Raw genomic sequence first — 25,519 nt, 5'->3', positions numbered from 1 at the left:
CTGCCACATCGTGTGAATCATCCCTGTTTCCAAGCATCAAAGAGTTAATGGAAGAAAGAACCACCCTACCATGTGCTTCACTCAAGGGTAAGTGGACTGGCCAGCTACCAAAGCAGATTGTTAAAGAGTGCACCAAGCTCCTGATTTTTTTTCTCTCAACTGCAATAACGTAAGGATTGAATGTGGACATAAATGTAAACCTAGACCACATCTGCTGATAAAGCAAAGTCTTTGTACTTGCACAACTGCTATTAACTGTACACAAAATACTTAAATTTCATGAATTCTTCTACATTCAAAAGCTGACCTGCAGTCTGCCCCAGGCAGCCAATGTGAACTGCAGGCTCAGCAGAATTGCACATTAAAGACAGAAGGGAAACAGATTATAATACAGTATCAGACTGCTAGGAAAGTGAATCATTTGTGCAACTGTTAAACACTCAGAGTATTATGGGTACACTTTACCACACCAAATTAAAACACAGCTCTGGTGGTTCTCTTCTGAAGGGCAGCATAAGAGGAAACAGGTTCATGTTATTCGCCCCTTTCATCACGGGCACGGACACAATCTGCAGGACTCTGTCACAGTCCACTATTAAACTTTTCTTTTGAATTAACTGAAGATACTCTGCTACTTGAATATTTCTACCTTCCCATAATGGCATTAATAGTTTGGAGCAGAGTGTATGTGCATATGCAAAACATTTCTTCACAAATATCTCTCAGGGAACTTCACCTGTGCATCTTTGCCATAAGCGTTCATGCTTCTTCTTATGAGATAGCGTCAATATAGTATTCTGATTCTAAATTATTTTTTAGTAAGATACTTCCACCTTGTATTCATACCTGTCAGACACGGCTTGTGGAGTTCCCTGGTTAAGTATTACCAAACCATTTGAAGGTTTCTCCACTGCCAATCAGGTACAAGCAGCTAGGACCTACCTAACAGGACTCCATCTCTAGACATTTCATTTTGAATGACATAAGTTCCCTTGGGCCAGTTTATTTCCATGTTGGTTCATGCTCTGCTCTGCTGTGACCTCCAAGGAGAGTAACTCAGGGACTCATCTGTCCCAAAGCATTTGTCTCCTGTTTTAGATTCCTTCCTATTTCAAGTCTACCATAACTGACCTATAGGCATGAAATCCCCTCTGGGATGTGACTGGTGACCCTTTCTATGGTTTGTATTAACATGATTATTTACACGATCATTATTAACAAGAGGAAAATATTTTAATTTGCTAGCAAATTCAATTTTTACATCTATGATCAAAAGAATTGTGTCTACAAATAGATGTTTACCCTTCCATGCTGGGCTTGGAAACACAAAACATGATGTATTTCTTAGCTGTCCCCATGGCATCTATACCTAACACTGCAATCTCAAATTATGCAGAAGTCTCTGGTAATCCAGTCTGTTTTCAGTTATTCAGTACCTTTCTAGTTCATTAATAGTTTAATTTAAAGAAAAAAAAAAAGCTTATGATAAAAATTCATACCCAGATTTCAAAGACCTAACAGTGTTGGAAGGTGCAAAGTAGATCATGCTCAGAGTACTTCATGCAAAAATATGAATCAAGAATTTTTGGTGCTTCCACTCAAGAGTTGCTTAAATTTGTGATTCATGTGGGAAGCCATTGCTAACAACAACAACAACAACAACAGTCTCTGCAACAAAAATGTGGCAAATGTGGAAACTACAGTTGGATCTTTGGGTTGAGAAGTACAGTGACTTTGCACAGGAATTGCACACACCCCATCTACTGGCTTTTCAGAAGACTGAGAATTTTAACAGCAGCAAGGCAAGTTTACCTTGCATTGGAATTATTTACCAAGCAATGCTTGTGAGGTTAGTGCTTGATGAAGATACAGGAGACCATCACCTATCCCAGAAGAGCCACAAAGCAATCCAGAACTGACAAAACTGTTCAGAGCCTACAATGGTAGAAATACAGGCCACAGGCAAAAAAACATAACCCAAATCATCACAAGCACCGTGTACATTGTGACAGAAACCTAATAAAGAATCAGAGAAAATGTTCCATCTGACAAAGGGGTTGATTATGCTGAGTGCTGCTGTGAGGCCTGCCTTGCTGCCCCTAAGAGCAGGGGCAGGGGTAACATTCAGCAGAACAGATAAAGGCAGCAAACATGCACCTGCAGCAGACACTTCGGTCAGTGCTGCTCTTGTGCCACCTCTGCAGCACCCAGGGAGCACAGCCATTGTGATTTTTAATTCAAGAAAGTGGCATGCCACATCATTAGAAGAATTCACAACAAACTTCAGTCACTGAGTCAGAAATGGAACTCAAGTTATGCTCTGTCAATCAGGATGTTTGATTATAGCAAATCAAAGAATCTGCTCAGCTCTGCTGAAAGCTTCCCAAAGGAAGTGCAATCTCCTGCTCCTCTAGTAGTCTGCAATGCCTTCATGGCAGATGGTGAAAGTACTGTGAGTAAAACCACTGCTAACAGCAGCTGGGAACACTGATAGTTTTGCCACTGGAGTGTCACTGAAGTGACACTTCTTTTCCCAGTGAATTAGTCAAGTTAATATACCCACACTGCCTAACCAATGTTCCCAGCCAGTCTGCCTGTTCATTTCTAACTCCATAGTTGCAGGCAAGGGCTCACAAAGGTGGCCAACAGCCACCGCAACATCAGTCTGTGGTCTTAGGAGACTAAATACATTTAAATCTGTCAGTACACTCTTTACATGAAACTTGCATCAACAGGTAAGCTGTTACTGACAGTTAAGTCAAATATATCACTGATATAGATTAGGTCCATAATACAGATTAGGGAGATTTTCAATGCCTCTTCACTTTTTACCCTGGATATCAAATGAATTTCTTTAGGAAGCATTTAGTCCTAATATACCAGTGCCTTGTCACACAGATGCCATAATGGACACATTTTCTAGTAAAAGCCAAAATAACAGAAATTGTACTTGCATATAGGGTCAGAGATGTTTTGAAAACAGACTTTTCAGTTATCTATGAACTTTGGAGGAACTCAGTTCCATTTACAGAAAGAAAATTATGTTTTTCCCTCACTTACTACTGTCCTCCTCACAGACCAGAGCCTGTTCTTACATCCAGTGTGACTTCAGCAGAGTGAACTGGGATCAGAGCGATGTAATGCATTAAACGTCCAGTTTTGAAACAACAGAGCAAGTTTTGTTTTAAAATGCTGTGTCTACTCAAAGCATTTTAAACCATTTGATATGAGGCTATTGTTGCTGCTGCTCACCCCTTCTTTCCATTTTCTGTGCAAAAGTTGTGAAGGTACAGTTTTGAGATGTACACCCGCCAAGGAGAGTACAGTGATGTGAAACTGGTATTAGTGTTTTGTCAGTACCAGCAAAGGTGTGTCTGCACAAAGCTGTGATAACTGTCAGCAGCTCAAAGCAATTTAGATCTTTGCTTGTTTGTGTGCCAGGCAATCTTGAAGAGCTGCAGAACTCTCTCTTCTAAGCATCTCAGTGACTTCAGCTACATAAACGCCTCAAATTAAAACAGCATATTCATCAATTTCTAGGAATACACCATAGTTTGGATGACACATTATTCCCGTGCTCAGTTTCTTCTGGACTTGGAGGCATCCTAGAGGTCTTAAAACTCAGCCTTTCTTCAGCTCCAACTGGAGCCAGACCAAGCATTCAGCGCTGGCACCAGACCCACTGCAGCGCCAGACCACTTCAAAAACTAAGCCAAGAGCTGGGGAGGTGTTTTTAGGAACCCTTACAGAAGGCACCTCTGCCAACAAGGTTCAACAAGGTTTCTGCTGGTAACTTGAGAAGACATATTGAATGTCACTTGGCATGTTTATCTTCTTTAAACACTGAGCTTCTTTTCTAACATCTAATATGGCAGATTACTGGTTTAATACTAATGGAAACTGATCAAAAGACCCTAGATTATTTGGTTGGCTTACCTTAAAACCTTTTCCTGCTTCAGTTTCCATGCAAAATTTATCAAAACAGTATTCCTATTAATGGAGAGCCTATCAACTAATCATTTAGGAGATGAGGAAATCTACCTTTAAAACTGATTTGTGGATAAAAATGCCAAAAACCTCCCAGACCAACTGAAGGACCTGCTCCACAAATTTTCACAAGGACTACTTTGGAAAAAAAACCTAGAGAAGTATACTACAATAAGGCCATTTGAAAATCCTATTCCTTATCTACAAATGGCAGTTTCTTCCCAGTTGCCATCATGGTTCATTTGTTTAAGGACAAAAGTAGCTGGCAAACTAGCATAAAAAAAGGAACAAGTAAACACTGACATTTTAAGCACTGTCTATAAGCGATGATAGACAGCAGTGGTCAAGTGACAACTGACCAGCTCTCTTTCTGTACCTATATGAAGGGACACTGGCTGGGAACAACCTGGATCAAGGCTATCAATCATTTAAATGCAGAAAGGCTTTCATTTACAAATGATTTCAAGGCAGAACAAATATTTCTTTTTGTCTCCACACTTTTTACAAGACATGAACAGTAACTTCAGAACAGAACATAGATGCCTGTTAACAAAGCCAACAACAATTACTGCAATGTCTAAGAATCAACAAAAAAACTACCAGTGTATGCCAAAGGCATTCACTCACAAAGCAAACTCACTCCACACAAGCCCAAGCATAGAAACGTGATAGTATCTCATGATTTATGTTCTCTCAGCAGGTTGTACCGGGTCCTCCAGATTCCATGCTTGCCTTTGAAAGCAATTAAGTTTCTAGCATTTCTGGGAGCGACAAAACCTCTCACTATGAAAACCTGCATGTTGCACTTGTGCTGAGACTGCAGCTTGGCAGACTGAAACAAAAGCACCACAAGAGGTGTGAACTTCCTCCACTTAACTCATATAGGAGCATTAGTATGTTAAGGACCATCTCTAAACTTTGAAGCTATTTCCAAATCATGTCTTTGTCCAGTGCCCAAAGAGCCAGCTGCCGCTGTGATTTGGAGAACATTTGCAAAGCCCCTTTCAGCCTGGAAAGAAAAATTCCTTTTCTCATCAGCCTGCACACAGGAAACCCTACAAGTTCAGCTAATGTGAACTAGTCTAATTGCTCACAAGACAGAGTACCCTTACTTACATAAGAGCATGCCCAGACACCTTGATGAAACCTGCGTCCTGCTGTGCTATGTACTGTACAAACACCTGCTCCATGGAGTTTACAACTTGCACAGAGTAAACTGTACCTAAAGGAAGACAAGGGCAAGAAGCACATGTAGAGAAGTAATCAACAGGCACTTCACAGAACTAGTGTGTGAATTCTGCTTGTGAATTATTATAGTACAGGAATGCTGCCTGATCAAAAAATAGATCTGTGATATTTCCCTGGCTGAATAAAACAAACAGAATAGCAGCAAAGTCAAACTATTAAACATCCTGGCCCCAGCAACAAAAGCCCCAATGCTGTTCAAAAAACAAACTGCCCGGATAAGGCACAACATCTTTTACCTCCTCAAGACAAAAAAAAAGCTGTGCCGTTCCAACTCTACCCATACTGCAGGAGAGTGACCTTGCGAAGGCAGCGCCGAGCGCTGAGCCGCTGGGACAAACAGGGCAGTGGTGCGCACGGAAGGGCGTGTGCCAGCGGGCAGCCCCAGTGCACCGGGGCGGGCAGCTCCTTCCAGGCAGGGTGGGGACGGTGACCCACCTCTTGTTTACAGCAGGGCACCCTGGCCTGAGACCTCAGCCAAGAGCAGTTACTCGGGGATTGCTCTTACTCATGGAGTTCACATGTCATTTAGTCTGTGGCAAAAAAACTTGCCAAGACCAACATTTTTTCACATCAACTTATTTTTGCACCTTAGACTCTGCATGTTTGGTTTTCAGGGTTAATCCTCATAATCCACCTAGTATTCTGTAATTTTATTTTTTATTTATCAATGTACCCATTTCCTCTGTTATACAGTAAGACACCCAATTCTGTGCAAGTAAATTAATTTCAGATAGTGTAATTTTCAAAATTATTTAAGCCTAGTTATGAGAGTTAGCCTGGCTCTGTTTCCTTCTGACAACATCTGTGGTTTCATAACTTTAGTTTTTTGTACCTCTCGCTCACCTGTCACAAAGCAAGGTCTTACAAATTCAGAGAAACTATTTATCAGAGACATCTGCAAAAAATGACCAACCATGATTTTCTACCAGATATAGAAGAACATTTCCTGCTCTCATCTCCTTCACTTAAAGTCGCAATCATCTTTAAGGACCAGAGGTAAGCAATTTTGGAGACAGAAATGTGCCTAAAGACACATAATGGCAAGAGTGTAAGATGCTTCAATGTCCTCTAAGCGCTCTTTAAAGTGCTTAACATCTTAGGACAAAAAGTATGAGCAACTGTGAGCCTGGTCACAAATAGTTCATTACACATACAAACGTATACAGACATTTCAGAAATGTTAAGGAGCTAAAAGGCAAGGAAATACTAGAAATGTGGCCAATTGTGTAACATTTAATCTTTACTCCTAATTTTGTGATCACACAGGGTTTTTTTTCCACAGGAAATGGTGCCATTCATGGCATAGTAAAGCTATTACTATAGCTTTCGGTATTACTGAATAAGCCATCCTCAGTTTGCTTCATTCTCAGTATTAAAAATGGCCCTAAACACTATGCTTTAAAGACAGAACAACTATTTCCTTCTAGGTTATTTTCTGGCTGTCACCATATTACCTAACTGCCTGATTTACTAAAATTAGCACATGTTCACAACACCCCGGTGAGGAGGGATTTTTCCCCCATCACAGAGACAGAACTGAGACTCAGAGAGACTGAGACTGTGGACAAAGGTCCCTTCCAAACCCAGCTATGCTGCTTGATGAGATTTTCCTCCCACACGTGTGCTCGGCACCAGCTGCCCCTCTTCCTGTGCTGACTGTCTCCCTTCAGAAGTGCTAGCAGTCTGGTGTAAAAGCGTTTTGTAATCCATTATGGTGAAAATAAACTGGAGCAGCTACAAACTACTCTTCAGGCTCTTTTATGCTAACCCAATTTTGCCTCCAACCAGCTGGGGAGCACTCACCGAAGAGGGTCCTTTCCAAGGGGACGTGCAGTGAGCACATGCGAAGCTTGTGCTGAGAGAGGCAGGACCAGAAGAGGGCACCTACACTGGTCAAAGTCATTTCCAGGGCTGAAACTTTTAAATGAAAACAGACCTCCTCTATTGGAGGAACAGAGACAACTGCAAGTTATCAAGGATCTCACCTGAACCAAAGCTGAAGCGTTAAGACACCCAGTTTGCCATCATAGCTTCACGCTGACAGCACAGGGACAGCAAGATTAAGGTGTGGGAGCAGGTGGAAAAAGATGCATCCACACGAGGTTCTACTGCCAGCAACACACTTGTAGCATCCTCTTGATTGAGATTGCTTCTCCAGCACTGAGCCGCTTGAACAAAGTGTATGAATGCTCCTCATCCACTTCAAGAGTGAAGTTAGACACTTTGAACAGACTTAGCAGTTCAAGCTAAACTGTGCATTTTCACACCAGGGTTTTTGCACTGATGCAGAGGGACAGGATTGCATGAGTCAGTCTGCTGTCTCAGTAGGGCTACGAGGCTGCATCAAGCACTTGGGCTACAGCAAACAACCATAGGTGAAATGATCCTGTACCTTCACACCAGACAGGACAAACAGCATCCAAATGCAGCCTCAGGAATCACAAACTCCGTACCAATGTAGAGAACAGAGATTTCCCTTTCCTGTGGCTTAAGTTCTGCTGCTTCCCTCCTCAGACTCTACACCAGCTTCCTCTCGGTCCCTTATCTTAATCCCAATCACATCACACAATCCACACCTGACAGTCACACCAGCTCCAAAATGCTGTCCCCACACTTGGTGCTTTTGGCCTTAACTGCCCTCCATCTCCTGTTTCAGAGAGTGCCATGTTCTGCTACTCCTGAGCTTGTGTTCTCCCTCTATTCTTTCCTTCTGCTGCACCCTGTCTGGGCAAACAACAGCTTTGCTGAAAAGATGGGATGACAATCTCCTTTCTTTTGCCTCCTATATGACTAAGGACCACAGCACTCCTCAGGAGACCGATGTAGAAATATCAAAGCAAGTTCTTTAGCTCTAAAATACAGCATACTCAATGCTACCTAACAAGCTCCTGCTGTGTGGGTACAAAATGAAAGATATCAGAGTTTATATCCTGACTGACTATGGACAAGTTTTGCTGCAAATGAGAAGGCAAATCCCTAATACTGGGGCAACTCTACAGCCAAATTTCAAATACTCACCCTCAAATGTGAAGGTGCTACACAGGTACTCAAATGAAACAGTTGACCTATTTTTTAAAAAGGTACAAAAATGCAGAGTTTTGTATCTTGTTCTCAAGACAACCTGAATCATTCATGCTGAAACGCAAAAACAAAGAAAAATCAACACTTAATTGCCATTGCTTTTGGAAAAAAAGTCACTTTAAAAAGTCAACCTGGAAAAATCCTGAATGTTGTGCAATGCTGATCATAGGCAGTTCAACCTGCTTTTCTTACATTACTTGCAGTTTCCTACAGCTATTACTGAGAAAGTCCCTCAAACAAATCCATGCTGTAGAATAAAAATGAAAGATTATAGGCTCCAGTGATGTCTGGACATACCTCAACAGGAGAACTACAGACCTAATAAAGGTGCCTATTAGTGAGGCAATAGATAGCAAACAGAGAAGACAAGACAACACTGTGTGCAGTGAATTTTTGATTCAGTTATGCAAGAAACAGGAAATCTAAGTGCCACAGTAACAGCCTATTTACAAAAATTAGGAGGAAATGTTGATTGGTTTCTGTAGACACAAATATTGATATTGACACTTCAATCAAACAACTGTTCTTATAACTGAAAGCAAGGTCAATCTATGATCACTGTAGTTCAGCAGACAAAGATGGCAAGAAAATCTTGTTGATAAATAACCTTCACCACCTTAGAGTCGGGTGACTTGGCTACAAGAAAACAAATAAAATTTCTTTAAACCAAACATTTAGTTCTTTCATGTAGCTTTTCAGCAGATGACTGCAATGTGAAAGTTTGTGGGTTTTGCTCCAGCAGCCAGGTGGGCTGGATTCTGATCCACTATGCAAATGACTCAAATGTTTTTCATTTTCTAGGGTGCCAGCTACACTCCTGAACACTCTGCAAAGGGAACCACCACGGCTGCTGAGCCTCACAAGAAAAGAGCAACTGGGTACGAAACGTTTTTTCCTCAAGGACAACTACCACCCAGTTTTATGGCATGACAGAGAGGAGTTGTAAAGTCACTGTCTCTCTGAGTAACTCTTTTGAAATAGAGGCAAAAGGTCTAACTTTCGAATTTTATTGAAAGAGAGGCAGTCAGGAAGATTCTATCTTGGAACATTCCAGATATGAGCTTTCCAGAGCATCTTTTCAACACTGATGCTAAACCTCTCAGATTTTAAGGAAGATGTACGAGCAGAGAAATAAAACAAACCTTGCAAAATAGCTCCCACTTAGATGGGTTCCCTCCCTTTGTTGGATGGGACCTTCCTATAAGGACAAACTTGACTTGCAGGCTTTGGTGCTTCCTACTTATTCTCCTCCCCAAAATGAGAGGCTAAGCATGGGTTTGCAGGGGTGATTTAGAAAACTGAAGTCTTAAAGAGCAGCAGGCAGGCAGCCTCCGAATGCCGGGTGGAGCGAAGCTACAGATGGGCTGATCCCTCAGGTGCTCCACTAGAAACCAGGGAGCTGGGAACAGGTCTTCAGAGGGACTTAAAACACTGCTGAGACTTTCCAAAAATCTCCTAAGGTAAAAGTCAGACATCTAACCCCATGACACTGTATGACACAAACTCTGTCCTGTTCAGGTGTCTTCAAACATCACAAAACACACATATTTCTAGCAGTAAATACGGAAACACCTGACTTTTACTGCCCATAATAAACTACATCTACACGGGGAGAGCCTGAAGCATTACTGCCATATCTTTGTAACCATGATGTGAGCTGTAGCACAAAGAAAGCCTGTGTGTTTTTTTTATGCCATACAGATAGAACTCTAAGTTGCTGACTTCTGTATTAAGTTGGACTTCTGGACTCTCACCTGTCTGACTTTAAAAAAACAAGCTCTGCAAACATCATCTTGACTTCTGCATTCATCTATTACACAGGTCTGTTATGTGGACCAAGTCCAACTTTTTTTTCCTCAGAACAGGTCAATATATATGGGGAAAAAACACAGTGCATGTATCAGGATGAGGCTTTCATGGCAATCCTAAAGAGTCAGACAAAACCAAAGACACAGCAAGGAAAATTGAAACCTTCCTCCAAGTGGAGGTGAAATGAAACTAAGCCAAACAAAGAGTGTTCTGCCATCCTCGTGGTGAGTGCTCTGGCTGGAGAGCTCCTTTCCTCCGTCTGGTGAATGTATCTTGACTAGAGAAAGAGTTAACACAGTAAAAGAGAATGTAGCTGCAACCTGGCCTGAGTGCCAGGCTAGGCAAAGGGTTCAGCCAAATTCTTTCACTTTCAAGCAGAACTGCTGCAAGAAAAAGCATAGCACGTCCAAATATATACTTATTTTCTGAAAATGTGTGACTGCTCAGATCACAAGACAAGACAGAGATATGCACAGCCTGATATTTCTTTCATGGGGCATGCAGGAGTGAATTTCGATTCATGTGAATTTTGAATGCCCAGTCTAATAACATCCACATCTCTTAGTGTCAGGAACCGAAGTCAGGGGTTGAGGCAGGTAAGCAGTAACAACTCAGTCTCCATGCTTTAAAAATCATCCTGATTTTCCTTTGAGTCTTCCAGGAAAATCAAATATACAGATCTCTCATCCTCACAATTCATCACTCTCTAGACTACGCAACAAGTCCCCATAATGTTCCACTTTGGCTAGCAGAGCAGTGAACAGATGTGGAAAAAAATTCACTCACTAGTGAAGAAATTCAGGGTAAGAAAATAAACCAGAATTAACTGGACTGTATCCAGACCTCTTCACAGTTTTATGAAGAAGAGTATTAGGAAGCCGAGGATACATGCTTTGATTTCAGAGACCCAGTTCCCCATTGGGAGACATGGTCTAGCAAGGGGTGTGAGGAGAATGTCCGTCACCATAATTCACCAGTGCTTTGTTGCAGACCTACATGAGTTTTTCTAGGCTGAAGAGCTATAGCAACTTAAGAAAGACAAATATTTAAGGTTTAGATGATTATGAACCTGCCACAGCAGACACCCTAAAATATCAGTAAGTTTGGGCCAGGACATCTTAAGGCACAGCCTACCCAGCATGTCAGAAACTCTCACAGGGCAGGGGAGCAAAGGGCTCAAGGTTGCTCTGGAGCAACCTTGAACAAGTCTTGTATCTACTCATACACAGAACACAGGTGAGAAGAGTCATGTACAAACTCCCTGTGCAGGAAAAACAGCTCAGAGTTTAACCTCCACTTCCATGCAGTAACAGTTTTTAAAAGCTGAAAAGAGGAGAGGATTTGGGACAAATGGCTTGATTTATTACCCATGACTTTGCTAGAGGTTTTTGGAGTTTTTTTCAACACCCTAGTCAGCAAAGAGAGAAAAATAGTTAATGTGAAGAGTCATCTGAAGGTCTAAATCTCCTGACAACTGCTATCTAACCTTGGAGGGCAAGGCAGAAGCTGACAGAGAAATGAGAAAATAAAAAGGAATTTGCATCAAGTGAAAGCCTCATAGACAAGCACTGTCACTTCATTTTGTTTTTAAACAACAAAACAATTTGACTAAGTGCCGAAGCAAAATGCAGGGGGTCTGCTGCAGGTTAAACAGTTGGACTTTAGGAGCTGATAGACAGACTGAAGTCTGCTCCAGAGCCCCAGGGCAAATTTCACTCTCTAAAGCAATACTATGGAGAGAGAAAGTGTTCAGTGATGTGCCACTGTCACTGAATGTATAAAGGCTCCAAGTCAAGGATGCGAGTTAGCTGAGGCAACTGAGCTGTGACCATGCTGAACAAATGGGAGCAGAGAGAGCAAATAAATGACAAAAGAATGAAAGAGCAAAATTTTTAAAATGGGGAAAAGGATTCAAGCAGAAGGGTGATATAGAGGATAAAACAGTTGCAAATGATTGGCTAATTTATGAAGTCAATCTTAAGCCTCGCTGATCTCTCATGAGCCTGTACTTCAGCCTTTCTGTACCTCATCTGCAGTATTACGCCAGTAGCAGCCAGTAGCAGTGAGAACAGCTGTAGGAGTTGTGCCCAGGTAGAGGAACTCCCTCCCTTAGTGAGAGCTCAAGGAGGAGTAGGTCGAGGAGCATCAGCGAGAGAGAGAGCTAGAATACTGAAACTGCACCCTCCCTACCTTCCCTGAGACAGGCCCAGCAGGCAGACAGGATACATGACACAGAAGAGTCCTTGGCCTCTCTCCATCTGGCTGAGCACAGTCACATTAGGGACAGGGGGCAGTGGTGGCATGTTCCTGCCCGGCACAGCACACCCATTCCCTGTGTGACTGCCCCACCTTCCCAGGTGCCCTGGCATAGCTGGAAGGGGGCTATCCGAGTGGAACTGAACAACAAGAATGATAATGGTTCATCTATTGGGGCCAGTTCTGTTTAATGTCTTTATCTATGATCTGCACAAGGGAATTGAATGCATCCTCAGTCAGTTTGCAGACGACACCAAGCTGGGCAGGAGTATTAATCTGCTGGAGTGCAGGAAGTCTCTGCAGAGGGATCTGGACAGGCTGAATCAAAGGGCTGAGGCCAGTTTTATAAGGTTCAACAAGCAAAGTGCCAGTTCCTGCACTCGGATCACAACAACCCCATGCAATGCTACAGGCCTAGGACAGAGTGGCTGGAAAGCTGCCTGGTGGAAAAGGCCTGGGGCTGCTGGCCAGCAGCTGGCTGAACATGGACCTGTGACTGCCCAGGTGTGCCCTGGTGGCAAATAAATCCAATGGCATCCTGTCCTGTATAGCAACAGTGTGGCCACCAGGACCAGTGCTGTGATTGTCCCCCTGGACTTAGCCCTGGTGAGGCCACACCTCAAGCCCTGTGTTCTGTTTTGGGCCCCTCAACACAAGAAAGACATTGAGTTGCTGGAGAGTGTCCAGAGAATGGAAACGGAGCTGGGGAAGGGTCTGGAGCACAAGTCTGATGAGACTGAGGAAGCTGGAGTTGTTTCGCCCAGAGCAAAGGAGGCTCAGGGGGGACCTTATCACTCCCTACAATTGCCTGAAAGGAGGCTCTAGCCAGGTGGGAGCTGACCTCCCAGCTAACAAGTGAGAGGAGGAGGAAGAGGCATCAAGCTGTGCCAAGGAAGGTTTAGATTGGTTATTAGGAATAAATTTCTTCATGGAAAGAGTTACCAAGCATGGGAACAGTCTGCCTAGGGAAACGGTTGAGTCACCATCCCTAGAGGTATTTAAAAACACACAGATGTGGCACTTAAGAACATGGTTTAGTGGTGGCCTACATTAGGTGAACAGTTGGACTCAATGATTTTAAAGGTCCTTTCCAACAGTAACAAAATTCTGCTATTCAATTCTGTTGTGAGGGAGGGCAGTTGCCCAGCTCATGCAAAGATGTAGTAATGAAACCACAGAAGAGAGCAGATCTCATGGATCAGTGAAGAAGGGTTCCCCACACAACTGGAACCTCTGTCTGCCAAAGAAACTTAATTTTAGAAATGGTTGCACCCCTCTACAGAAGCTTGCTAAAAAATGAAGACCCATGCTTAATCCCTGAGGCAGAGTGTGTATGAGAGGTTTTCTGATTCATTTGGCATTACAGAATTAAAGTACTTTCCTCCTTTTCATGACTTTCTCACAATTTCAAGTATCCACATCCAGATTTATTGCCCATTTAGAAAAGAAATACTTCTGAAGGGACCACATCCATCAGAGTTCCTGTTTCATTCCTCTGAAATTTGAAACTCTCAGTAAGACACAGCATGAAGAATTTTCAAGCACAAGGTCCTTTGAACATAAAGAACCAGACATCTTAACTGCTCTTAGCAGACTATAAGATCTAACACATTAGGAGTCCCCTGGACATTTGACAATATTATATTAAGCAAATACTGTGAGAAAACAGAAGACCTGAAAAGTCCATAAAATAGGGAAGTGTATCTCAGCAATAGAAAGTACATGCTCATAGAACTCAGAAAAATAAAGTCTTGCCTGCAATATTCATTAGTTTTAAACACGAAGCTACAAGAGAAAAATCTGGTTCAGAGAAAAGGGGAAAATAAAGATTTTGACTGAGCTATGCCTCTATGATTTCCTAAGATCAATTCATTGCAGTGATTAATTAGACAGATCACTCTTTTGTAGTCTTCTTTATTAGGTCACAAATCCATGCAAATTATTAATTTCTTCCACTACTTTTAGTAATGATCTGCTTGAGAAGTTGTCTTTGCTAAGTTTTTCAGTTTAATACTTATCATGCAAATGTGCCAGTTGAGTAAGACGAGAGGAACAAAAGAATTAAAAAAAAATTCTAACATAAACCAGCAAATGTTAGGCCAGAAGAACATTAGTTGGTTGTTAAGAAGAAAATACCAACAGTAGAACCAAAAGTAGCTCTTCGTTCATTTTCTTCTCAAACCTGTTTCTTTTTCTTAGGATCCATGCTTCTCATAACTGAATGTTTCTTATGCTTGTACTGGGCTCTCTCAGATCCTCTTTCCACTCAAAGAAAAATATGTCTTTTTCCATATCACATTATTAACAACCACAGCAAGTGGTTTTATTTCTTTTATTTCCATGACTTTCTTGAGTTTTGCCTGATGTTTATCTAGATGCAAAAGCTGGCGGTCAATGCTTGTCACTTTTCTCGTTTATTAAGTATTCAAATGAAAAGTGATGCTACCTCTTACTCGAATGTAAATTTAAGCCATCTCTACTTGGAACTAGGAACTAGGCTTTCCCACAGGCAAAACTTTGCCATATATTCTCCTCTCATCTACCAGAATTTCTCCCATCACATACACTTTTACTTTTTCTGGTTTTTTAGATGTGTGACTGGTTACCAAATCAAGTATTTTCTATCAGCTCACAGAAGTCAGGTTTTATGCTATCCTAATGTAAAATGAAATGATGGCCAAAGCAAAAAAGCAACAAAAGCATCAAAAGTCACCTGTCAAAACAGAAATATGTAACTGCAGTAAAAGCCAACATATGCTGTATCTTTTGTGACATGCTGGCATTGTGTTGTTCCTCTCCGATAATTAACAGATGACTGTTTAGTTTTACAACAAGGGCATTTTATAGTCAGTGAACCATCTATGCTACTCAACTACCTGATCTGTCTCAAGGTCACTGTCTTCAGAAATGGGGTAAGAATTACATCATCTGTCCTGCTATAGGATGGCAATTACATCATTGATCAATACCTGAGATCTTAGTGTGACCAACAAATTCACGTTAGGGATGAGTTACAACTGGGCAGATACCACAAAATGAAAGTCCTGTTTGCTTCAATCCACATCCCCATTAAGACTGAATTATAAAACTATCAACTCTCTTATTTCTAGTACAGTGCAAGCTGAGAGCTAAGCAAAGATGGAATAGGGAAGGTGCCACAGAGAAGGTGCCACGGCTTTTGCAAAGGCAGAGAAGACCATCTTTGCTTTCAAGAGCTTACAACAGCCTGAAGTGACAAGAGTAACGGAGGGTGGAGGAAAGATGTGTAAGCAGATGGCAGCAGATCACATTATTTTTAAGCCTTTAGTGGTGATGCAGTTCGAGGTAGTCACATGTTCATCTTCAACAGCAATAAGTGGTTTTTAAGCTATTTTAGTTCCCTCTTGCCTTGAAACAAACCTGGAGCAAGCAAGCAGCAAGCTCCTGTGTCTCAGTGGAAGATGCATGCACTTGAGTCTCGTGCTCCCCTGCAGCTGGTTTGGCAGTGAAACGTAGGGTTCTGCATTCCGTGGGAAAGGATCAGCTGAATGAAAGGAGCATGAAGGAAGGTCTGCAGATGATGATCCAGTTAAGACTGAAGTTGAGTAGAAGAGGCTCAGGGAAGAGAGGAAACCGGGACCAAACAACAAATCAGCTTAGGGTAGAGGTTTATAAGCAGTTTGGACTCACAGTTTCTCTTCTGGGTGCTTTTGCCACTGTGCCTCTTCTGGCTCAAGTCTCCAAGAAGGGACAACTCCCTCGATCTCCCTTACAGGAACCTGTTGAAGAGGAGAAGCTTGCTTTGCTCACCTTTGCTCCTGCAGGGCTCAAACAGCCCTCAGGACCAGGATAACCTGAGCAGAGCCCCACTAAAATGCTTCAGCAAATACCTGCAGTATTTTCCCTGCAGTAAGATTCAACAGAGGGGGGTAACTCCCCCGTGGGTGTGGATGTGTGATACACAGCAGTACCTGGAGGCACTGACCTACTTGGCTCCTGTACTGGCATACCGCAAATGACAGCTCACATCTCAAACACAAGAAGCAATACAAGGAATAGGAGTCCCAGGGAGAGAAAATACTAAGCCAACATTTTCATCCCTGGATACACTAAATTAGGTACCAATCCGTATTTTGGGACCTAAATAGCTGGCCTCCTTCACAGTAGTGCTGTGTGCACCCAGAGATCCATTAAAATGAAGTAGAGGGTTGCAGGAGACTTGCCTGCTCTGCAAATCAGGCTGGGACTAGCCAGATTTGATAGCTCTGACCTTAACAGATATATCTGTGAAACACAGGCAAGACTAGCACCAGTAGGAAAATAATATGAGGTTTCTAAAACACAAATTAAATGCTGACTCTTGCAAATACATACACTGCAGCTACACACCCTATAGCATCTCTAAGGGCAAAAACTGACTTAACCATTTAAAATGCTGGCTTTTAAAACACCTGATTTTGCAGGGTGTAGGTTGGCTGAAAGACAGGCAACCTCCTCTGTCTTCTACTGTCAGATACACACAGTGGATATTTAGTGCCTATCACTCTGACTTCTCCCTATAAATAAAGAGATACAGCATGGTTTTCTTGAATACAAGAAATCAGTAAAAGCATGACATCACAGAAGACAGCACAATGAATTCACCTTAAAGAAGTTGTTTTTATTTCAAGTTAGGGCAAGGTAGTTAATAACTGTATTTTTCTGACAGGGCCTACTCTTATATATCTCTCACCAAGAGGCAGGCAAACTCCCTGGCTTTGGAGCAAATAGCAAGGCAAGATTTGCCTCTGTGGGGCTCATTACAAGCTAAGGGCATTAGACCCTTTCTCTTGCAACAAATCCTTGGTGTATTTGGAGGAAAAAAAATTGCTTTCAAAGTTTTGTGTAAAGTACTTAAAGTTCAGTGTTCAAAGCCTCAGATCACATTTGCAGCAGATTTAACAGGGCAGTACTGCTGGCCTCCAGAAGGTACTTCTTACCCTTGCAGACTAAAGAATAATTACACACAGAGAGGCTAATTCTGCCATCCCTTGTACCAGCTTTATGCTGAAATAACTCCACTGATGGACGAAATTAAGAAGGCATGAGACTGCAATAATCTAATACTCAATCAGGCCATAAAAATATAATCTGCTTTATCAAAAATGTAGTTGACTCAAGAGATTTCTGTTCCTTGTTTCCTACACAGAGACACACTTTCCACATAAGGAATTTTTGAAAAAGCAACCTCTGTAGGATTCTAGGTTCATCACAAAGTTAAGTGCAAATTCCTCACAGGTAACAGGAAATTAAAAGACAATAGAAAAATACCTTGACCATACAGCTTTCCATAAAGCTTTTCAAGCAGATAAATATGAAGTTAAATAAAAATTTAAACGCTGTTGCAGTTTCATGGCTGCTAGCTCTTGATCCCTGCCCCAGAACCCAACTGTGTTCTGTAGAAGAAGAAACATGTCAGTACAGCTCATTTCACCTGCACTGAAAAGTAATTTATTGTGCCTAACTGTGAAAAGCAAATTGGTATCATCACCTAGGAGTTTGTATCTCACAAGAGTTGTTTCTCTCATTTGCCCTTCTTTTGAAAGAACTAACATTAGAATAACTATGTAAAAGCCTGCAACTAATATTAAATTAAGCTTGAATGCATAAAAAGTTGCTAGACGATAAAGGTTGGGAAGAGATGTATGTGTGGCACAAAAAAAAGTACAATATGGTTATGAAAAATATATTTCTTAATGGCTAGTGAGATACTTCAGTCTCAGATATCACAAAAAAATAAAAAACATCTTTTTCTCTCAAAATAAAATATGGTTTCTAGATAACCAATTTGTTAATTTAAGAAATAATGCAGGAAAGAGTGAAAGAACTGATCATTATTTCTTCTGTGTGCAAAAGCAATCTGCATGAGCACAACTGAGAGGGAATAAACTGAGAATTAAATCTTTATCCTGAAGCACCTCACCACTGGGTACCCTTAAAACACACTCAAAAATACCATCATTTTTCCTAGCAACACGGATGATAGCATATATATTTTGCCACTGGAGCATTAGCTAGTTAAGCTTAAGAAAACTCAAAAGAATAGCGTAGGATAAGAGTTAGAACAGGAATTGCATACAACTCTGAATGCTCACACTGCTTTACAAGTCCCTTGACTGCACAAGAAGGACACAAGGTGAGACCTTTCCAATAACTGGTTTACATCTGCTGTGGCAGATCTCTTCGCTATGCAGCTGCTCAGTTTCCAGAGAGGTAAGATACAAACCCCTGAGCTCTTATTAACACATCAACAAGAATAAACTCCAGTCTTTTACACTGCTGAAGTATTATATACAGCAACAGAGACTCCTGCATCACAAATCCAGTGCCAGCATATTCCAGTACACTTGCTTTCCACTCTCTCCCCTCTCACTCTTTCCTGACTGACGTTTTCAGTTACCTTGTACTCATTTTGCTGATGCTCCAGCTCCCATCTACACTATCTTCCCAACCCAAGCCTCAACATATAGCTCTTTCCCATGTTACTCAGCTTTCCTATTTATCTTCCCATCACTGGTAACCATCCCACTGCTCCTTCCCTCGGCTGATAATCTGTTTTTAAAAACAGGCCCTAAGAGCTGGTTTTTCCCCAATACCAAAAACTCAAAAAACCTTTCTAGGAATCTATGGAACTGATAACAGATCAAAGCACTGCCTTTGCGTTTACTTCCTCTAGAAGAAAGGGCATGAAAAATATCAAAGGCACAGATCAAATTTATAAAAACTAATTGGAATCAGAAAAAGAAAACAAAACCAATCCTCAGAACAGATGGTTTGACACTCTATCTCCTCCAGCTAAGTACTGGACTCACAGAACCTCACTATATTACATGATTTCAGAAAGAAGGCACCTTTATCAGCATAAAACTAGGAGATCTTCAGGCTGTTCTGCTCAGAATGGAGCATGGAAAATGAAACCAAACTGACTCCCACAAGAAGCTTTTTCACGCAAAAGCGGAAGGGATTTAAACTCCACAGCATAAGGAAAAGAAGCACAGACTGATCAAGCATAATGTCCCCAAATGAGTCTTCAAGTTGGCAGTAACAACACAACTACAGAGAATTTGGGGCTTCTTGGATCTTGACTGCATCAAGCTGTTAAAAGGAAAGCTTTTCTCCTTCCTTAGTTGTGAAGTACGACAAAGCAGAAGGCAGCTGTGCTTTCTGACTTAACCTTGGTTACAGAAAAACACTACAAATCGGAGCCGGGGGAACTGTTCTCTGTGGATGCATCTTCTATTGAGGCTGGGGAGCTGGGCTCCTCTGGCCACCACTTCCACATGGGTGCATCTCCACCAATTGCAATATGTTTTCCCTGGATAACCTTCATTACCAAATGCTGAACACACTGATGAAGCTGATGGACAGTAAAGTGGTGTAGCACCTTAACTGACTGCTGATACAGCAAGTGTTTTGGATCACTTCAGTGACAGCAGCTTAAAGTATGAAAATTACTCTTTTGACCCTTTGTCCTCTCCCTCCCCACCAAAAGGGCACCTTCCACCCACCAACATGGCAAGAGTGACTTTTGAAAGGGAGGACCTTGGGCAAACCAGAACAGCACACTGGCAGCAGCGAGCAGGAAAGAAATTTGCCTTGCAAAATGGCTGGGCTTCCAAAGTCCCAAGTGTGGCAGGGCACAGACAGAAATATTACAACAGTTTCAACAGCACAGAAAGGTGTATCGTGCAGGCTGCTCTAATGGCAACGAGAACTCACATATGGGCAAATAATGTTGCAAAAACATTTGTGCAACAGGTAGTGGATTGGAAAAAGGCACTTTTAAAAGAGAAAGGAGGGAAAATGGCACTAAGCAGGGAAACCAAGGTGAACAAAGCAGAATCCTCTGTCAAAAAAGACTGATGCTCACTGATTCTGGAGAGGAAGATCTGTACCCATGTTGTACACAGAGGATGCCCAGTTTCAGGATCCAGTCTGCTCTCATCAGCAGCTCTTTAGAGCTGCCAACAACAGACTGTAGCAGAACCAGTGCTTGTGCTTTCTAGCAGTGAAAGCAGGACCAGGTGTATATTCAAACAGATACTGATGCTACAAACTCTCAGTTTTATTCTTGAACAGCAGAAACTGTAGTAGTAAAGCCTTGTTAAGCATACACAAATAAGTCAGAGTATTTCTGCGTGCAATTAATCATGATTTACTTGAAGATACTCTGTTAGCATTTTCCCATTTTCTGCTTCCTGAAACTCCAATTAATGAGGGCCAACCCTCAATCTGAAAATGTTTTATTTCACATGTTCAACAAAAGCAACCCCCCAAAAAGTTATTATCTAAACGAACAAAGTGTTCTAACAAAAAATTTCTTTGCAATTTTGAGGAGAACAAATGACTTTAAAAGAGAGGTTGGCCAAACCAGATTAAGTAAGTATAGCACTTAAGAACTTGGAAGCAAAACAGTTTTTATTTAATAAGCTGATAAGTAGTGTTTCTGCCACCACTGCTATTAGTCTTCTGCTTTCTCCTCTTCAATGTCTGCAACTTCTGATCTCAGAAAACAAGCTAGTTTAAAGTGTCTCTGAAGCAAATGAGTGAGGAAATAAACATTTATCTTGTGATAAATTTACTACACATATTTTTGAATCTATATTTTGCCTGCCTAAAAAACATTTCTGATGGCTCTTTTGAACTTAGGAGGAATAAAACCCACTTTCATTTTCTCTAATACTTCAAGTGCTTAGGTATGAGAAAACCCAGCTTACTTTTTAAAACAGTTGTGTCCAATTTAGCAGAAGATGAGGTTGGTGACATTGCATGGGTTTCACATGACATATCTGCTGAAACACTTAATCTGTCTTCCCTAAAAAGTTTCATGGCATTACTAAGGATACACCCTCCTGGTGAACATACCATACCTGTGGACTGTTCTTTATAGCCCAACAACAATGCAGTGTGAAAGCAACTGATCATAATGGCCTTCAAGTCACAAGTATCCCCAGAACCTGAGGGGGAAGCTGTTTTTATCAATACAGGCTTTCACGGTGAGATTTCTAAGCACTGCATTTTGACATGGTATAAAAATCTGTAGGCATTTCAAATGCTTTCAGAATACCTTTTCCTTACATCAGTCAAAAGGGCTAGCTACAAATACTCCTGCTGTATAAGCATGTTCCTTTCATAATACACCAAGTGCTTTGATATGATGCTGATTGTTATTTCAGACCCTAAGCCAGGTTTGTGAAAATCTGCCCAAATTTCACATACAGAAACATGCAAAAGATGAAGGAGCCATGCTACAAATAGAGCAACTGCAGAGGCTATGGCCCTGCCCACATACACTCTAGTGTATTTTTACACAAAGCCTAGCACTGCATCATGCGGGTGCCAGCTATAGCTTGTACCATGCTGCCAACAAAAAAGGATCCAAAAACAGATAACAAGGAAAATTCTAGGGCAGTTTCTGTGCACTGAGAGGAACAAAATTTGTTGGGTTTTTAAGAATCGCCATTGTAAAGCATTACACAGACATTGAAAGCATGGATGCAAACAGCACTAGAAGCATGGGTCAGAAATTATTTCATACTCATCAGTCTGACTTACTTCTCCTCTCCTTTCCAGCTTTCTGAAGCTGGAGAAACACTGCCTGACTGTTCTCTTTGTGCCAGAACAAACCATATTCTCTGCCACTTGGACTTACCACAGTAAACTTTTAGATATTCACACAAGAAGACAGAAGACAAAACAAAAAATTCTACACAATCTTGTGGAAGAAAAACATCTGAATTGATTGCAATTTAAAGCCTTGACTTTCTATTTCATTAAACAATAACCAGAGTTTATCTCAGAATAGAAAATTACAGCTTGAGCTGCACATCCACAGCTGAACCCAAGCTGTAGACTTGTTCAATCATTTACTTTTGTAGGGGTTTGAAAGAGTCAACAGTTCTGCGATCCTGCAAATATTTTCACCCTTTATTTCCCTTTATTCCAGCTGAATGATGATGCTCTGTAGTAACGTTCTGCTTGGCAGAGACACAGAAGAACTAGAAGTCTCTTCATGTTGTTCCATGAGTATGCAGTGCAATCACCTCAAGAGCATCGTGACAAAGGCCTCCAGCTTCCCTGTGGCTGCTGGTGCCACCCCTGCAGCAGCCAGTGCCCAGCTGAGCTCAGTGACCCCGGGCTCCTCTGAGTGCCACCAGCCCAGCTGCGCTGCCAGCTGGCACCTGACACAACGTAGGGACACGAAAACTAAAACAAGGGTTCCAGAGGAGCAGGCTCACACGGCAGCTGGTCTGAGGTTGGCCCTGAGCAAACTAAGGATCAGAGCATGGGGTCATGCTAGAGGAGACCATCTCAGCAGCAAGAAGTGCTTCAGATGCAAGGCTTTGAATGATAAAAGATACAGCGGATCCGTGGGAAAAAAAAAGAATACACAGGCAAGCTGCAGATTTTTAACATTCTGTGTGACGATTTTTACTACATTATTTCCGTACACGTTCATTAATAGAAAGCAGATTACAATGTGTGTCTGAGATTATTAATCCCCTCAATAATGTAACTCCAGAGCCCTTCAGATCCTGAAGTACCACATGCAGTTCTACTCCTTAGGCTTCCATGTTGCAGTACAAAATGGAGGGTGGTGAAGGTAAAGGAACACACAGCACTTTCACGGCAGCTTTTAATACTGTGGGTTACAGGCCAAGGAAATAGCTCTGGGAAAATAGGGAAGGGAATCCATCTCCTCTCCCTAGCCTGCATCCCAAGTAGTCTCTGAGGAAACTTGCCTCACTCTTCTACTATACCATGTAGATCACATACATGGAACAGGCTGACACCTCCCTCACTGCAGCCCAGCAAACAACACCATCTTTCAGGCCAGCCAAAAATAATGACCCCTCAAGTGAGTCATGGAGCATATTGCCATTTATTATCTAAGACAGTTGCTTTAATAGTGCTGCTACACTGGGAATTCAGTTAACCCACCCCACAGACTGGATTTCAACAATATTTAAGCTGCTGGATTTCCATCAAAGGCTTAAAAGACTTGGTGATTTTTCATTTCTTTTTAGCTTTTAAAACCATACAAGAAATGTCACTTGACAAAATTTATGGCTAGCCCAATGGCAAGTCTGGTGTTGGCTTGTAAGATTCCTGATAAACCTAGAACTTATTTTAAAAAGTAAATTTAAAGAAAAAACAAGACATTGCAGAGTAAGAACATTCCTATCAGGAATGGCAAGTACCTTTCCTTTCTCCAGAGATCAGGCTTACCACACTTTTATGTGTACTGAATAGTCTGAGTTTTTTAATTGGAAAGATATCAGACAGACTTTCTTGGTCCTTGTTTTTTCTGTTTTGCATCAATTTTTTCCTTCTGTTTCTCACTGATTTTTGAAGACTGTGGCTGATAAATACTATCAATTTCAGTTAGTAGCTTAGCCCTAATCAGGTCATATCCCAGTTCACTGCCTGGGGTTCTACCCAACAAGCAACACTGATCCAGCAGAGCCATCCTCCTCTCTTGGTTGCCATAGATACTCTTTGGTGACCTTCTGACACATTTACTTGGCCGGCAAACAGAAACTGTCATCACATCAAGTGCTGGTCCCTCTTCTCCTCGTTGTTATTAATATCCCTCTTCTTCCTCGTGGCACCAAGATCGTTGCATACATATTCACTCACTGACATCGCTGTACAGCTTCCCAGCGAGGTCTGAACTGCCTCCAACATGCCTCCTGCAACTGCTTCAGCCATGGAAACCTCTCATACTCACCCAGAACACACACCAAACCCTCTTAGAAGTCACTGTCCCAGTGGAAGGCTCCAAACTAGAAATACAATTTCAAGACCAAATCCCAATCATAAGGAGTTTTATTAAGTTTAGGATTTATTATGGAAGTGGTTCAAATGTCTTTCTTAAATTATTCTTCCCAGCTGGGTAACTTTCTTTCACACTGCCCTCCTTTAACATTATTTTTGCTATAACCTGAGGAACAAAAGAGGTCACTAATACCTTTATTTGATTTGTATAGTTGGAGAGCATCTGGATTTGAAAATAACAGCAAAAGGAGAAAAGTTTCAAAAAATCCCACAAAACTTATATGAAGAAATCAAGGATTCACTTTTCCTAAGAATATTCAAATTGGAACAAAGGAAACTAGAGAATATCAGAGTTTTCCACAGAATAAGTGATACCATTTTCAATCATGGAAGAAGAACTATATTTAGAAAGGGGTAATACATTACCTTTTCTTCTGGTAAATTTAGCAGAATTGGGAGAACCAGATGGCCACATATCTATGGAGTATTCATCTCTATCATCCTGATGCAGAAACATTAGAAAGGAAGATATCGTACATATCTTGAGAGTAGCCTGTGCAGACCACATAACAAATGAGATCATTATGCACAGCCTCAAAGCAAATGGTCTTTTGACTTTCATCAATTTATGTATGCTGTGAAATGTCAAGTTGTTATAATTTTTTTCTGTTAAAAAATGCTTGAAGCACTATCTTTTCAATTTAACCTAAAGATAATACAATTATAAACTTCTACTCCCAATAAATAATCATTAGGACTTCGGTTATCACTGAATTTGAAAACACTGATGTTATAAAACATTGGTTTACTATTTAAGTGCAAGTGAAGAATGAAAAACACAGCTCCAAATCTCAGTCTGAGGAAAGGAAAACACCCACCCAAGCATCACTGATGCACACACCAAAAAAAGCATCCCAACAAAAGGAAAACTTTAATGCCGCTTTAACATTCCTCAGTAAAGAAAACTTCACAGACAAGTTGTGTTGGCAGCTCCACGGCATCCTTTCCTAGAGTTCCACTCATGCAAGTCAATGGCATTGAGAAGTACATTTACAACAGTGCTCAGCATTAAACAGGTCTTTAAACAGCGGAAGAGAGGAAGGATGATGCAGTGCCAAGACTCCTTGGGTGGGACTTGGGAGATCCAGCCTCAGCGCCCTGCCATGCTGCCCTTTGGGCCATGAGCTACCTCTGGACTTGCCTCTGCAATCTGAGCAGTGGAGGCACCACACCTCCCCCCTCTGAGGGGAGCACAGTCAGGACAGACATAGGGAAGCCTGAGAGGCTTCAGGTCGTTATTGACATGCAGCCTGCAGTCTCCCCACGTGGGCATTTCTGTGTT

General features: G+C 41.6%; 1 protein-coding gene across 11 annotated transcripts in view; it reads right to left on the bottom strand.

Annotated features, from left to right (window-relative positions):
- Window positions 1-25,519, bottom strand: part of ATXN1 (ataxin 1) — a 223,761-nt gene that overhangs the window by 107,673 nt on the left and 90,569 nt on the right. For 3 of the 11 annotated variants that reach the window (XM_063402890.1, XM_063402944.1, XM_063402952.1), the window contains one exon: window positions 16,051-16,139. The exons of the other annotated variants lie outside the window; for them this stretch is intronic. The gene's annotated coding sequence lies outside the window, so the exon portion shown is untranslated. The remainder of the gene's footprint in view (window positions 1-16,050; window positions 16,140-25,519) is intronic. 11 annotated transcript variants of the gene reach the window in all.

Source organism: Prinia subflava, chromosome 1 (assembly GCF_021018805.1).
Source record: "Prinia subflava isolate CZ2003 ecotype Zambia chromosome 1, Cam_Psub_1.2, whole genome shotgun sequence".
Lineage (NCBI taxonomy): Eukaryota > Metazoa > Chordata > Aves > Passeriformes > Cisticolidae > Prinia > Prinia subflava.
This window is presented reverse-complemented; position numbering and strand designations above follow the sequence as displayed.